This window comes from Nicotiana tabacum, chromosome 7 (assembly GCF_000715075.1).
Source record: "Nicotiana tabacum cultivar K326 chromosome 7, ASM71507v2, whole genome shotgun sequence".
NCBI classification, from domain to species: Eukaryota; Viridiplantae; Streptophyta; class Magnoliopsida; order Solanales; family Solanaceae; genus Nicotiana; species Nicotiana tabacum.
Window position 1 is genome coordinate 56,812,196 of NC_134086.1, and position 10,793 is coordinate 56,822,988.

At 41.1% G+C, this 10,793-nt stretch overlaps 1 long non-coding RNA gene across 1 annotated transcript; it reads left to right on the top strand.

Moving 5' to 3' along the window:
• The first annotated feature begins 1,172 nt into the window (after positions 1 to 1,172).
• LOC142182540 (uncharacterized) lies at positions 1,173 to 5,493 on the top strand. The gene is made up of 2 exons (XR_012711344.1): positions 1,173 to 1,856; positions 5,218 to 5,493. It is a non-coding gene; the product is annotated as an uncharacterized LOC142182540 (long non-coding RNA).
• The last annotated feature ends 5,300 nt before the right edge of the window (positions 5,494 to 10,793 follow it).

Sequence of the window (10,793 nt, forward strand, 5' to 3'; positions counted from 1 at the left end):
CAAGATGGTCAAAATATACATAGTGGGCAAACATCCAAGTACAAGATTTAGGCAAGCTTAGATGCTAGAGAATACAGGACTATAGGCTAACTTCGAGGAAGATAGTATTGCAAAACAAAGGTAACAACATATTGTAATCATATAGGTTCAAAATATTAGAACAAGCATGGTATTAAAGTCATGAGCACAACTAATAATAGAATTACAAGAGTCAAGGTACTCACCAGTTGCAAATTAAACGAACAAGGAAGTTAAGTTCCAATAGCAAATCAATTGGCAATATATAGCAGGACTCCCAGAATCTCAGTGCATCAGAGTTCCGAAGGTCTCAAATGAACCCCGAGCAATGCTCATACTTAGAAAGGAGCAACAATTAAATTCTTGTAGCCTTGGCTTTCAGCCGGCCAAGGTCTCAAATTTAAGAAAAGTAGAATGAGTGAGTGTGATATAATAACAATGGTTAAAGTCATGTTTTAGGGGAATAAGTGTAAGGTTTTATATAGTGTTGAAATTGAATGAACAAACAAGGAAAATAATTGATTAATCATAAATAAGGAAAGAAAATATCGCATGTGTGAGGATGTTATTTTTTCTCTATATGAAATACTCCTATAAAATCAAAGAAAATAGATTTTTTCCGATAATTTGCCATTTTATAGGATTTTTTGTAGGATTTTATTAATTGTTTGCATTTTTGTGCACGTTTAATTTTTGTTAAAAAAATAAAAGAATAAAAAATGTCAAAAATACCATTCATTGCATTTAGATTTTTGTTTTTATATTTTAGGATTAATAAGTTAACTAATTTCTTTATTAAAAATAAAAATCACAAAAATGGCTCATTTTACATTTTTTACCTTTTAATTTTTAGATTAGTGATTTTTCTCTTTTAATTTAGGATCACCTAATTTTTATAAATATTATGGTTAGATAATTAGCTTAATTTTATAATTTGTATTAATTTAGGAATTTAATTTAGATTTTTAATTAATTAAAGAAAGAAAAGAAAACAAAAGAAAAGGAAATTGAAAAAGGTTAGTTTTAAATTCAATTAGGCCAAATATTTTAGAAGCTCAAATTTTACCCCAACCCAACACCCAAGATCCGGACCCTTCTTCTTATTAAACTAACCTAATTTCCTAGACCCCTACCCCTTTAGACCCAGTGTCGTTTCCATCAGCTCTAAGCAGGCCCCTCCCTCTCCATCTTCTTGCTTCCCTTTTCATTTTTATAAAACACAGAACAAGAGATCTGAGACCTAGACATTCAAAAAAAAATCAAGGACTTTCTCTTCCAGAAAACAATGGAACAGCGGTGCAAGAGAGAACAGCGCACCCCCCTCATTCTCTCATCTCCCCATCTTCTTTGCATAGACCTGTCGCCATTGCCAGAGTGTTAGATGACTGGCGACCACCATAAACTCCCTTCCCACTCTTCTATAATTTCCTATCCCTCACCATAAGATCTCAACAGCTACCATCGATGGTTACTGTTTATCGGAGTTACTTTCAGATTTGACCAGATTTTTCACTTCCTAATGAACTCCATTAACTCTAGCAAAACAGAGCTCAAATCCACTGAAACAACTTTCAAAATATAAAAGAAAAACAGGAAGAAAGAATTGCAGATCTGAAAACAAAAATACAAAACAATAACAAAAAACTTTAAAAAAAAGAAGAAAAAGGATCTAAGTTTTTGCTGCTGTTTTTTCTTTCACCGACTGAGTTCCTCGCCCAGTTTCTCTGACCTTTATTTGGTCTTGCTTAGATGATTTTCCTTACAAATAGTTGCTCCCTCATACCTGCTTCTGATGTTGTTCATATTTAAAGATATAAATGTCTTTTGCTGCATTGCAGGTCCGTTTCTCTGTTTATTTTGTTCTTCCATACACTTGTTAGTTTGTTAAATAGTGTAAAATGCTTTTAACTCATGAAATACCTCTGAATGCTATTTATTGGCTTCCACTACGTATAAGCTATGAAAGTTCATTTCATCTTAAATTAGTTTATTATTAAATATGTCTTAGATGGTATCTTTTAATCATTTATTTTCCTTTATCTTGGACCATCCGGTCTATTTTCCACCGATTTGATCTCCGTTCGGATTGTTAAGCTGCAAACCAAGAGTGTAACAATTTTCTTGTTGCTATTCTTAAGAATAAATGAGCGACTTTTCTAGCAGCAAAAACAAAAGACACGCAAAGTCCAAGCTCTTAATATGCAAATTCTGGTTTTCAGCTAACCCGTGGCTTGACACACATTTACCATATTGTAGAGATGCAATGAAAAGGGTATACTTTATTTGATATGGAAGGGCTGTAATTGGTTAATTCATTTGGACTGTATGGTCGTTAACTTTAATAAGTCTAATTTGAGGCTCCGAATGATTCGAGACAAATTAAAACATATCAGTTTAGTAAGCCTTTAATAATTTTTTTATCCATAATTCATGGCCTTCCAATAATCTCTAACTTAGAAAGATATAATTATGAACATCCCTAGTTTGCTATAGGCACGCAATTAAATCATTACAACTACGGGTATAGTTCCCGTGACGTAGTTGTGATGCACAATCTCAAATTAGATTTAAATGGGAGAATCCTTAGTTTGCTTTAGTAAAAATATAAATCTTTTAAAAATAAATCGAGGTGTGCCATTCACAATCGAATCACTTAAATCTATGGCCCTCATATTAGTATTATAACTTAGTATAGAAAACATTTTTAAACATTCGCAGCTTGCTTTAGGCGTGTTTATAATAAAATTATCGTAGCTACGGGTACGGTTCCCGTGACGTAGTTGTGATACCTGTGACGATCCGGCCAGTCGTCTCATGAGTTACCTCTCCATTTTCCCCATTTCTGCTTCTTTATGCCTTGTTATATGTGTTTTGTAATATCAGGTTGGTCGGATCGAATCCAGAATGATTTTGATAAGGTTTGAGACACTTAGTCTCTTTTAAGGAAATTTAAGTTGGAAAAGTCAACCGAATGTTGACTTATATGTTAGAGGGCTCGGATGTGAGTTTTGGAGGTTCGGAGTAGATTTAGGCTTGAATTGGCGAAGTTGATATTTTGGCGATGTCCAGTTACTAGGTGAGATTTTGATATAGGGGTCAGAATGGAATTCTGATAGTTTCAGTAGTTCTGTTGTGTCATTTGGAATATGTGTGCAAAATTTCAGGTCATTTAGATGTGGTTAGGCTGGATTTTTTTATCAAAACTGAAATTCGGAAGATTTTAGAAAGTTTGGCTTGAATTCGATGTGTTTTGGGTTATTTCATGTTGTTTGAGGTGTTTTTATAAATGGAACAAGTTTGAATAAGGTATTAGGATAAGTTTGTGCTTTTGGTTGAGGTCCCGAGGACCTCGGGGTGATTTTGGATGGCTGACGGAAAGGTTTGAGACTTGTGATGTTATAGAATCTCAGCTGCTTCTGCTATTTCCACACCTGTGGATTAGGGACCGCAGGTTCGATGCTGCACGTGCGGAAGAGGAGTTGCGGAAGCGGATTTTGGAGGAATCGTTAGGAATCGCAGATGTGGTAGTGTGACCGCACCTACGAAGACGCATGTGCGGAGAGTTGATCGTAGATGCGGATTAGGCCTTGTTAGTGAAGAACCGCAGAAGCGGTAATTTGGCCACATATGTGGTACCACAAAAGCAGGTAATGTGTCATAGATGCAAAAATACCTGGGCAAAAAGTATAAATTGTGGCCTTCACTAATTTTAGCTAATTTCACCATTTTTATCTCGGCTTTGGAGCTTTTTGGCCGATTTGAAAGAGGGATTTCAAGGGAATTTCATTGAGGTAAGGAATTTGAACCTAAAACTCGTTCCTATGTTATCATTTCATGGATTAGAGCTAGAAATCATGGAAATTAAGGGTGAAAATTGGGGAAAATAGGGCATGGGAACTTAGGCCTTTAATTGAGCATTTGAAGGACCATTTGAGGTCGGATTTCAGAACTTTTGATATGTATGAACTCGTGGGGAGATAAGGAACCTATTGATGTAAAAATTATTGAATTTCGAGATATGGGCCCGGGGGTCGGGTTTTGGTAATTTCGGGATTTGTGTAGTATTTTGATTACTCTTGCTTGAGCTTCGTTCCCTTAGCCTATTTTGACGTCCTCGTTCTGATTTTGGATAAATTCGATGCGAGTGGAGGCCGATTCGAGGGGAAAAGGCATCGTGAGCTAGAGCTTTGACCGGTTCGAGGTGAGTAATGATTGTAAATGATGTTCTGAGGGTTTGAAACCCCGGATTGCACATCGTAGTGCTATATTGACGTGAGACACACGCTTGATGATGAGTGTGGGGTCGTGCACTATTGGGGATTGTGACTTGGTCTATCCCGATTGATGATTTTACTGTGTATTCGGCTGAAATCTAATTGCTATCATCATTATTTGGGTTGAATCATCATTATTTGGGCTGAATGCCAACTATTTGAACCCTTCGGGATTTTTACTGATATTTCCTAACTGTTTTGACTCTATACTTGAAATCAGTCATGTTATTTTCCACTATTTTCATACTCAGCCTTGTTTACTCAGTTTTAAAACTTAAATGACATTTTACTTGATGTTTGGGCTGAGAAACACTATTTCACTATTGCCCGAGTGGCTTGTGAGGATTTTTGACTGAGTAAGGTCGATGGCCTATGTTGTGAGGAAATACTGATATTGATTTGAGGCCGAGGTCCTGAGATATGTATGCCACGAGGTTCTTGATTGATATGAGGCCGAGGGCCTGGTGATGACGCCACTAGATGGCTTGATATTGCGCTTGGGCCGTAAGGGGCCCCTCCAGGAGTCTGTACACCCTAAGTGAGCGCGGGTACCCATTGTGATGTGAGATTGAGCCCAAGGGACTACTATTATTCTATATGATTGCACGAGGGGCTGGTGCTGTTTTGAGATGTTGCCCGAGGGGCGGTTTTGTTGATATTGTGCCTGAGGGGCGAGCCTTTATGTGTTTACTTTCTATAATTGACTGTCAATTACCTGCTTAATTATTGAAAAAGGCTTTTCATGAAACTACATTTGAGTTAAAGGATTTTACCTATCTTTCAATAATTTACTGATTTTAACTGGATTTACTGCTTCATTATAGAATGTTTTGTGCCTTACATGATTCTTGCTTTTAGTCTTTATTTACATTTGTTGATCACTGATTTGGAGCACTCACTTTACTCCCTGCACCCCTATGTGCAGATTCAGGCATTGCGGATCCTACTAGTGCGAGTTGAGAGCTCCCGGTAGATAACAGATTCCACGAGGTAGTTGCTTGTCGTCCGCAGTCCCGTGTTTCTCCTCCTTTGTCATTTCTATCTCTTTTTAGACATTTGTACTAGCTCATAGACTTAACAGACTTGTATTATTACTTATAGATGCTCATGACTAGTGACACCCCAGTATCGAGTTGTGTTGGGTTGTTCTTTCGTGTATTTAAAATATTATCGGCTACTTTGGATTATTTTATCATGTTTAGATTGTTTCTTAATTGTTATCTATTAAAAATTGGAAAATGGGAAGTGTCGGCTGGCCTTGTCTTCATAAGAGACGCTATCACGACCGGGTTCAGGTTTGGGGTCGTGACAAGTTGATATCAGAGCCTAGGTTACATAGGTCTCACGAGTCATCAGTAGGTTTAGTAGAGTCTCGCGGATCGGTATGGAGATGTCTGTATTTATCCTCGAGACGTCTGTATTCAACCACTACAGTCGCAGCTACTTATCAAGCTGGGAAAGGCAATCAGACTCCCGCCGCTCACACATTTGAGCAGGTCATGCAGGGACTTCAGACACTAGGGGCACACCCAGCCCAGCCGGTTGCAGCTGCTCATGACAATGTAGTTCTATGAGCAGCGTAGGTTGAAGAGGTTTGGTAGATTGCAGCCTCCGACCTTCAGTGGTGCAGAGTGCGAGGATGCCCAGGGTTTCTTAGACAAGTGCTAGAGGATGCTTCGTATAGCGGGTATTCTGGAGACCAGCAGGGTCGCTTTCACTACTTATCAGTTTTTTGGAACTGCCTTCACTTGGTGGGAGGATTTTGAGAGGTGTACGCCTGTTGGTGCATCAACCCTTACCTGGCAACAGTTCTCCCTTCTCTTTCTGGAGAAGTATGTGCCGCAGTCCTACTGAAAGGAGATGCGTAGAGAGTTTGAGTGGTTGCGTCAGGGAGATATAACTGTGACGTAGTGCGGGATGAGGTTCTCCGAGTTAGCTCGTCATGCCATTTGGATGGTTCAGTGAGAGGATTAAGAGATTCGTTGATGGCCTCACTTATCAGCTTCATATTCTCATGACCGATGAGAGGGTGATTGGTGTTACTTTTAAGGAGGTTGTGGATATTGCCCATGAGATTGAGTATGTTCGTTGCCAGGCACGAGAGGATAGGGTGGACAAGAGGCCTCGAGGATATGGTAGTTATAGTGGTACTCCTTCGAGAGGTCAGTTTCAGCATGGCACATGTCGTTCATTCAGGCATGCTCAGCCAGCTCGCCCAGGTAATTGTGGGGCGTCATCAAGTCATGGTTCTCATAGTTCTAATCAAGGTCCAGTCATCACTTAGTGCCCTTCCAACTTAGAGTTCGTCTCGTGCTCTATCAGTCCAGGGCTCTTCTATGCCGAGTGCATATGCTAGTCACTTCGGTGTCAGGGGTTCCCTTCAGTCCCCTTCTCCATCACCTGGGAGTTGATAGAGTGTGGTGAGATGGGTCATATGTGGAGGCAGTGCCCTCATCGTCTTGCGAGTTCATCTCAGCAGAGGGGTCAGTCATTGGCTTCAGCGCCAGTTACCTCACCACCACTCACCCAGCCAGCTAGGGGTGGAGGTCAGGCAGCTAGGGGTCACCACAGAGGGGGAGGACGATCAAGTGGCGGTCAGGCCCGTTTCTATGCACTTCAAGACAGACCCGATGCTATTGCTTCAAATGTTCTTATTACAAGTATTGTTTCAGTCTGCCACATAGATGCCTCTGTATTATTTGATCCCGGTTCCACCTTTTCTTATGTGTTATCATACTTTGGTAGTTATTTGGGTACGCCCCGTGAGTTTCTTGCTTCACCTGTTTATGTATCTACCCCAGTGGGCGATACTGTTGTTGTAAACCATGTGTACCGGTCGTGTGTGGTAACTATTGGGGGTATGGATACCCGTGTGGATCTTTTATTATTATGTATGGTGGATTTCAATGTCATTTTGGGCATGGATTGGCTATCTCCGTGTCGTGCTATTCTGGACTGTCATGCTAAGATAGTCACATTGGCTATGCCGGGTGTGCCAAGGATTGAGTGGCGAGGTGTGACTGATTATGTTCCTAGTAGAGTGATCTCATTCTTGAAAACCTAGCGTATGGTTGGGAAGGGTTGTCTTTCGTATCTAGCTTTTGTGAGGGATGTTGGAGCTGAGACTCCCAGTATTGATTTTGTTCCAATTGTGAGGGATTTTCCCGATATATTTCCTGCAGACTTGACGGGCATACCACCGGACAGGGATATTGATTTTGGTATTGACCTGGTGCAGGGCACTCAGCCCATTTCTATTTCGCTGTATCGTATGGAACTAGGGGAGTTGAAGGAGTTAAAGGAGCAGCTTCAGGAACTCCTTGACAAAGGGTTCATTCGGCCTAGTGTGTCACCTTGGGGTGCCGGTTCTATTTGTGAAGCAAAAGGATGGCACTATAAGGATGTGCATTGATTATAGGCAATTGAACAAAGTAACAATTAAGAACAAGTATCCTTTGCCTCGCATTGATGATTTATTCGAATAGCTTTAGCGAGCGAGAGTGTTCTCCAAGATTGATCTCCATTCAGGTTATCACCAGTTGAAGATCAGGGACTCCAATATTCTTAAGACAGCATTCAGGACCCGATATGGTCATTATGAGTTCTTGATGATGTCTTTTCGGCTCACTAATGCCCCAACAACATTCATGCATTTGATGAACAGTGTGTTCTGGCCTTATCTTGACTCATTTTGTCATAATCTTCATAGATGATATTCTGGTGTATTCACGTAGTCAGGAAGAGCACGCTGAGCATTTGAAAATTGTGTTGTAGAGATTGAGAGAGGACATGCTTTATGCAAAATTCTCCAAGTGTGAGTTTTGGCTCAGTTCAGTGGCTTTCTTGGGGCACTTGGTGTCCAGCGAGGGTATTCAGATTGATCCGAAGAAGATAGATGTGGTTCAGAGTTGGCCCAAACCGTCCTCAGCCACAGAGATTCGCAACTTTCTTGGTTTGGCAGGTTATTATCGCTGTTTTGTTCAGGGATTCTCGTCTATCGCATCGCCCTTGACCAAGTTGACTCAGAAGGGTGCTTCATTTGTATGGTCGGACGAGTGTGAGGAGATCTTTCAAAAGCTCAAGACAACTTTGACCACAACTCCAATGTTAGTTTTGTCATCAACATCAGGTTCATATACAGTGTATTGTGATGCTTCGAGAGTTGTCATTGGTTGTGTACTGATGCAGAAGGGTAGAGTTATTGCTTATGCTTCTCGTCAGTTGAAGCCCATGAGAAGAACTACCCCGTTCATGATTTGGAGTTGGCTGTCATAGTTCACGCACTGAAGATTTGGAGGCATTACTTGTATGGTGTGTCTTGTGAGGTGTTTACTAATCATCGCAGTCTTCAACATTTGTTCAAGCAAAACGATCTTAATTTGAGGTAGCGGAGATGGTTGGGAGTTGCTTAAGGATTATGATATCACTATATTGTACAATCCGGGAAAGGCCAATGTGGTGGTCAATGCCTTGATCCAAAAAGCGGTGAGTATAGGGAGTTTGGAATATATTCTAGTTGGATCGCAGTTGATGTTCAGGACTTGGCCAATCGGTCCGTGAGGTTAGATATTTCGGAGCCCAGTCGGGTATTGGCTTGTGTGGTTTCTCGGTCATCCTTATATGATCACATCAGAGAGCACCAGTATGATGATCCGCATTTGGTAATCCTAAAGAACAGAGTTCATCATGATGATGCCAGAGATGTGACCATTGATGATGATGGGGTGTTGAGGATGCAGAGCCGGATTTGTGTGCCCAATGTGGATGGGCTTCAGGAGTTGATTCTGGAGGAGGCCCATAGCTCCGGGTATTCCATTCATCTGAGTGCTGCGAAGATGTATCAGGATTTGAGGCATCACTATTAGTAGAGGAGAATGAAGAAAGACATTGTGGGATTTGTAGCTCGATGTCTCAATTGTTAGCAGGTGAAATATGAGCATCAGAGACCCGGTGGCTTGCTTCAGCAGATGGATATTCCCAACCGGAAGTGGGAGAGGATCACTATGGACTTTGTTGTTGGACTTCCACAGACTTTGAGAAAGTTTGATGCTATTTGAGTGATTATGGATCGGCTGACCAAGTTCGCGCACTTCATTCCTATGTGTACTACCTATTCTTCAGAGCGGTTGGCATAGATCTATATCCGAGAGATTGTTCAGTTGCATGGCCTCCCAGTTTCTATCATTTTAGATAGGGACACTCAATTTATATCGCAGTTTTGGAGGTCTGTGAAGCAAGAGTTGGGTACTTAGGTTGAGTTAAGCACAACTTTTCACCTTCAAACGGATGGACAGTATGAGCAAACTATTCAGATATTGGAGGACATGTTGCGTACTTGTATCATTGATTTCGTAGGGTCATGGGATCAGTTTCTACCGCTTGCAGAGTTTGCTTACAACAACAACTATCAGTCGAGTATTCAGATGGCTCCATATGAGGCTTTGTATAGGAGGCGGTGTAGATCCCCAGTTGGTTGGTTCGAGCTCGGTGAGGCTAGGCTATTGGGGACAGACTTGGTGTAGGATGCTTTAGAAAAGGTAAAGGTGATTCAAGAGAGGCTTCGTATAGCTCAGTCGAGATAGAAGAGCTATGCTGATAAGAAGGTTCAGGATGTGTCCTACATGGTTGGCGAGAAGGTTCTATTTAAGGTTTCACCCATGAAAGGTGTTATGAGATTTGGGAAGAAAGGGAAATTGAGTCCTCGGTTCATTGGGCCTTTTGAGGTGTTTCGGAGGATTGGGGAGGTGGCTTATGAGCTTGCTTTGCCACCCAGCTTATCGAGTATGCATCCGGTATTTCATATTTCTATGCTCCTGAATTATATTAGGGATCCGTCTCATGTTTTGGATTTCAGCACGGTTCAGTTGGATAATGATTTAACTTATGATGTGGAGCCAGTAACAACTTTGGGTCGTCAGGTTCGAAAGTTGAGGTTAAAGGATATAGCTTCAGTGAAAATGCAGTGGAGAGGTCGGCCCGTGGAGGAGGCTACCTGGGAGACCGAGCGGGAGATGCGGAGCAGATATCCTCACATGTTTAAGGCTTCAGGTATGTTTCTTGATTCGTTTACGAACGAACATTTGTTTAATTAGGGAGGATGTGACGACCCGGCCAGTTGTCTCATGAGTTACCGCTCTGTTTTTCCTATTTCTGCTTCTTTATGCCTTGATATCTGTTTTTTGTGGTATCCGGTTGGTCGGATCGAATCTGGAATGATTTTGGTAAGGTTTGAGACACTTAGTCTCCTTTAAGGAAGTTTAAGTTGGAAAAGTCAATCGGATGTTGACTTATGTGTTAGAGGGCTCAGATGTGAGTTCCGCTGGTTCGGTTAGCTTCGGGAGGTGATTTATGACTTAGGAGCATGATCAACATGAGTTTTGGAGGTTCGGAGAAGATTTAGGCTTGAATTGGCGTAGTTGATATTTTGGCGACTTTCGGTTGGTAGGAGAGATTTTGATATAGGGGTCGGAAAGGAATTACGAGAGTTGTAGCAGTTCCGTT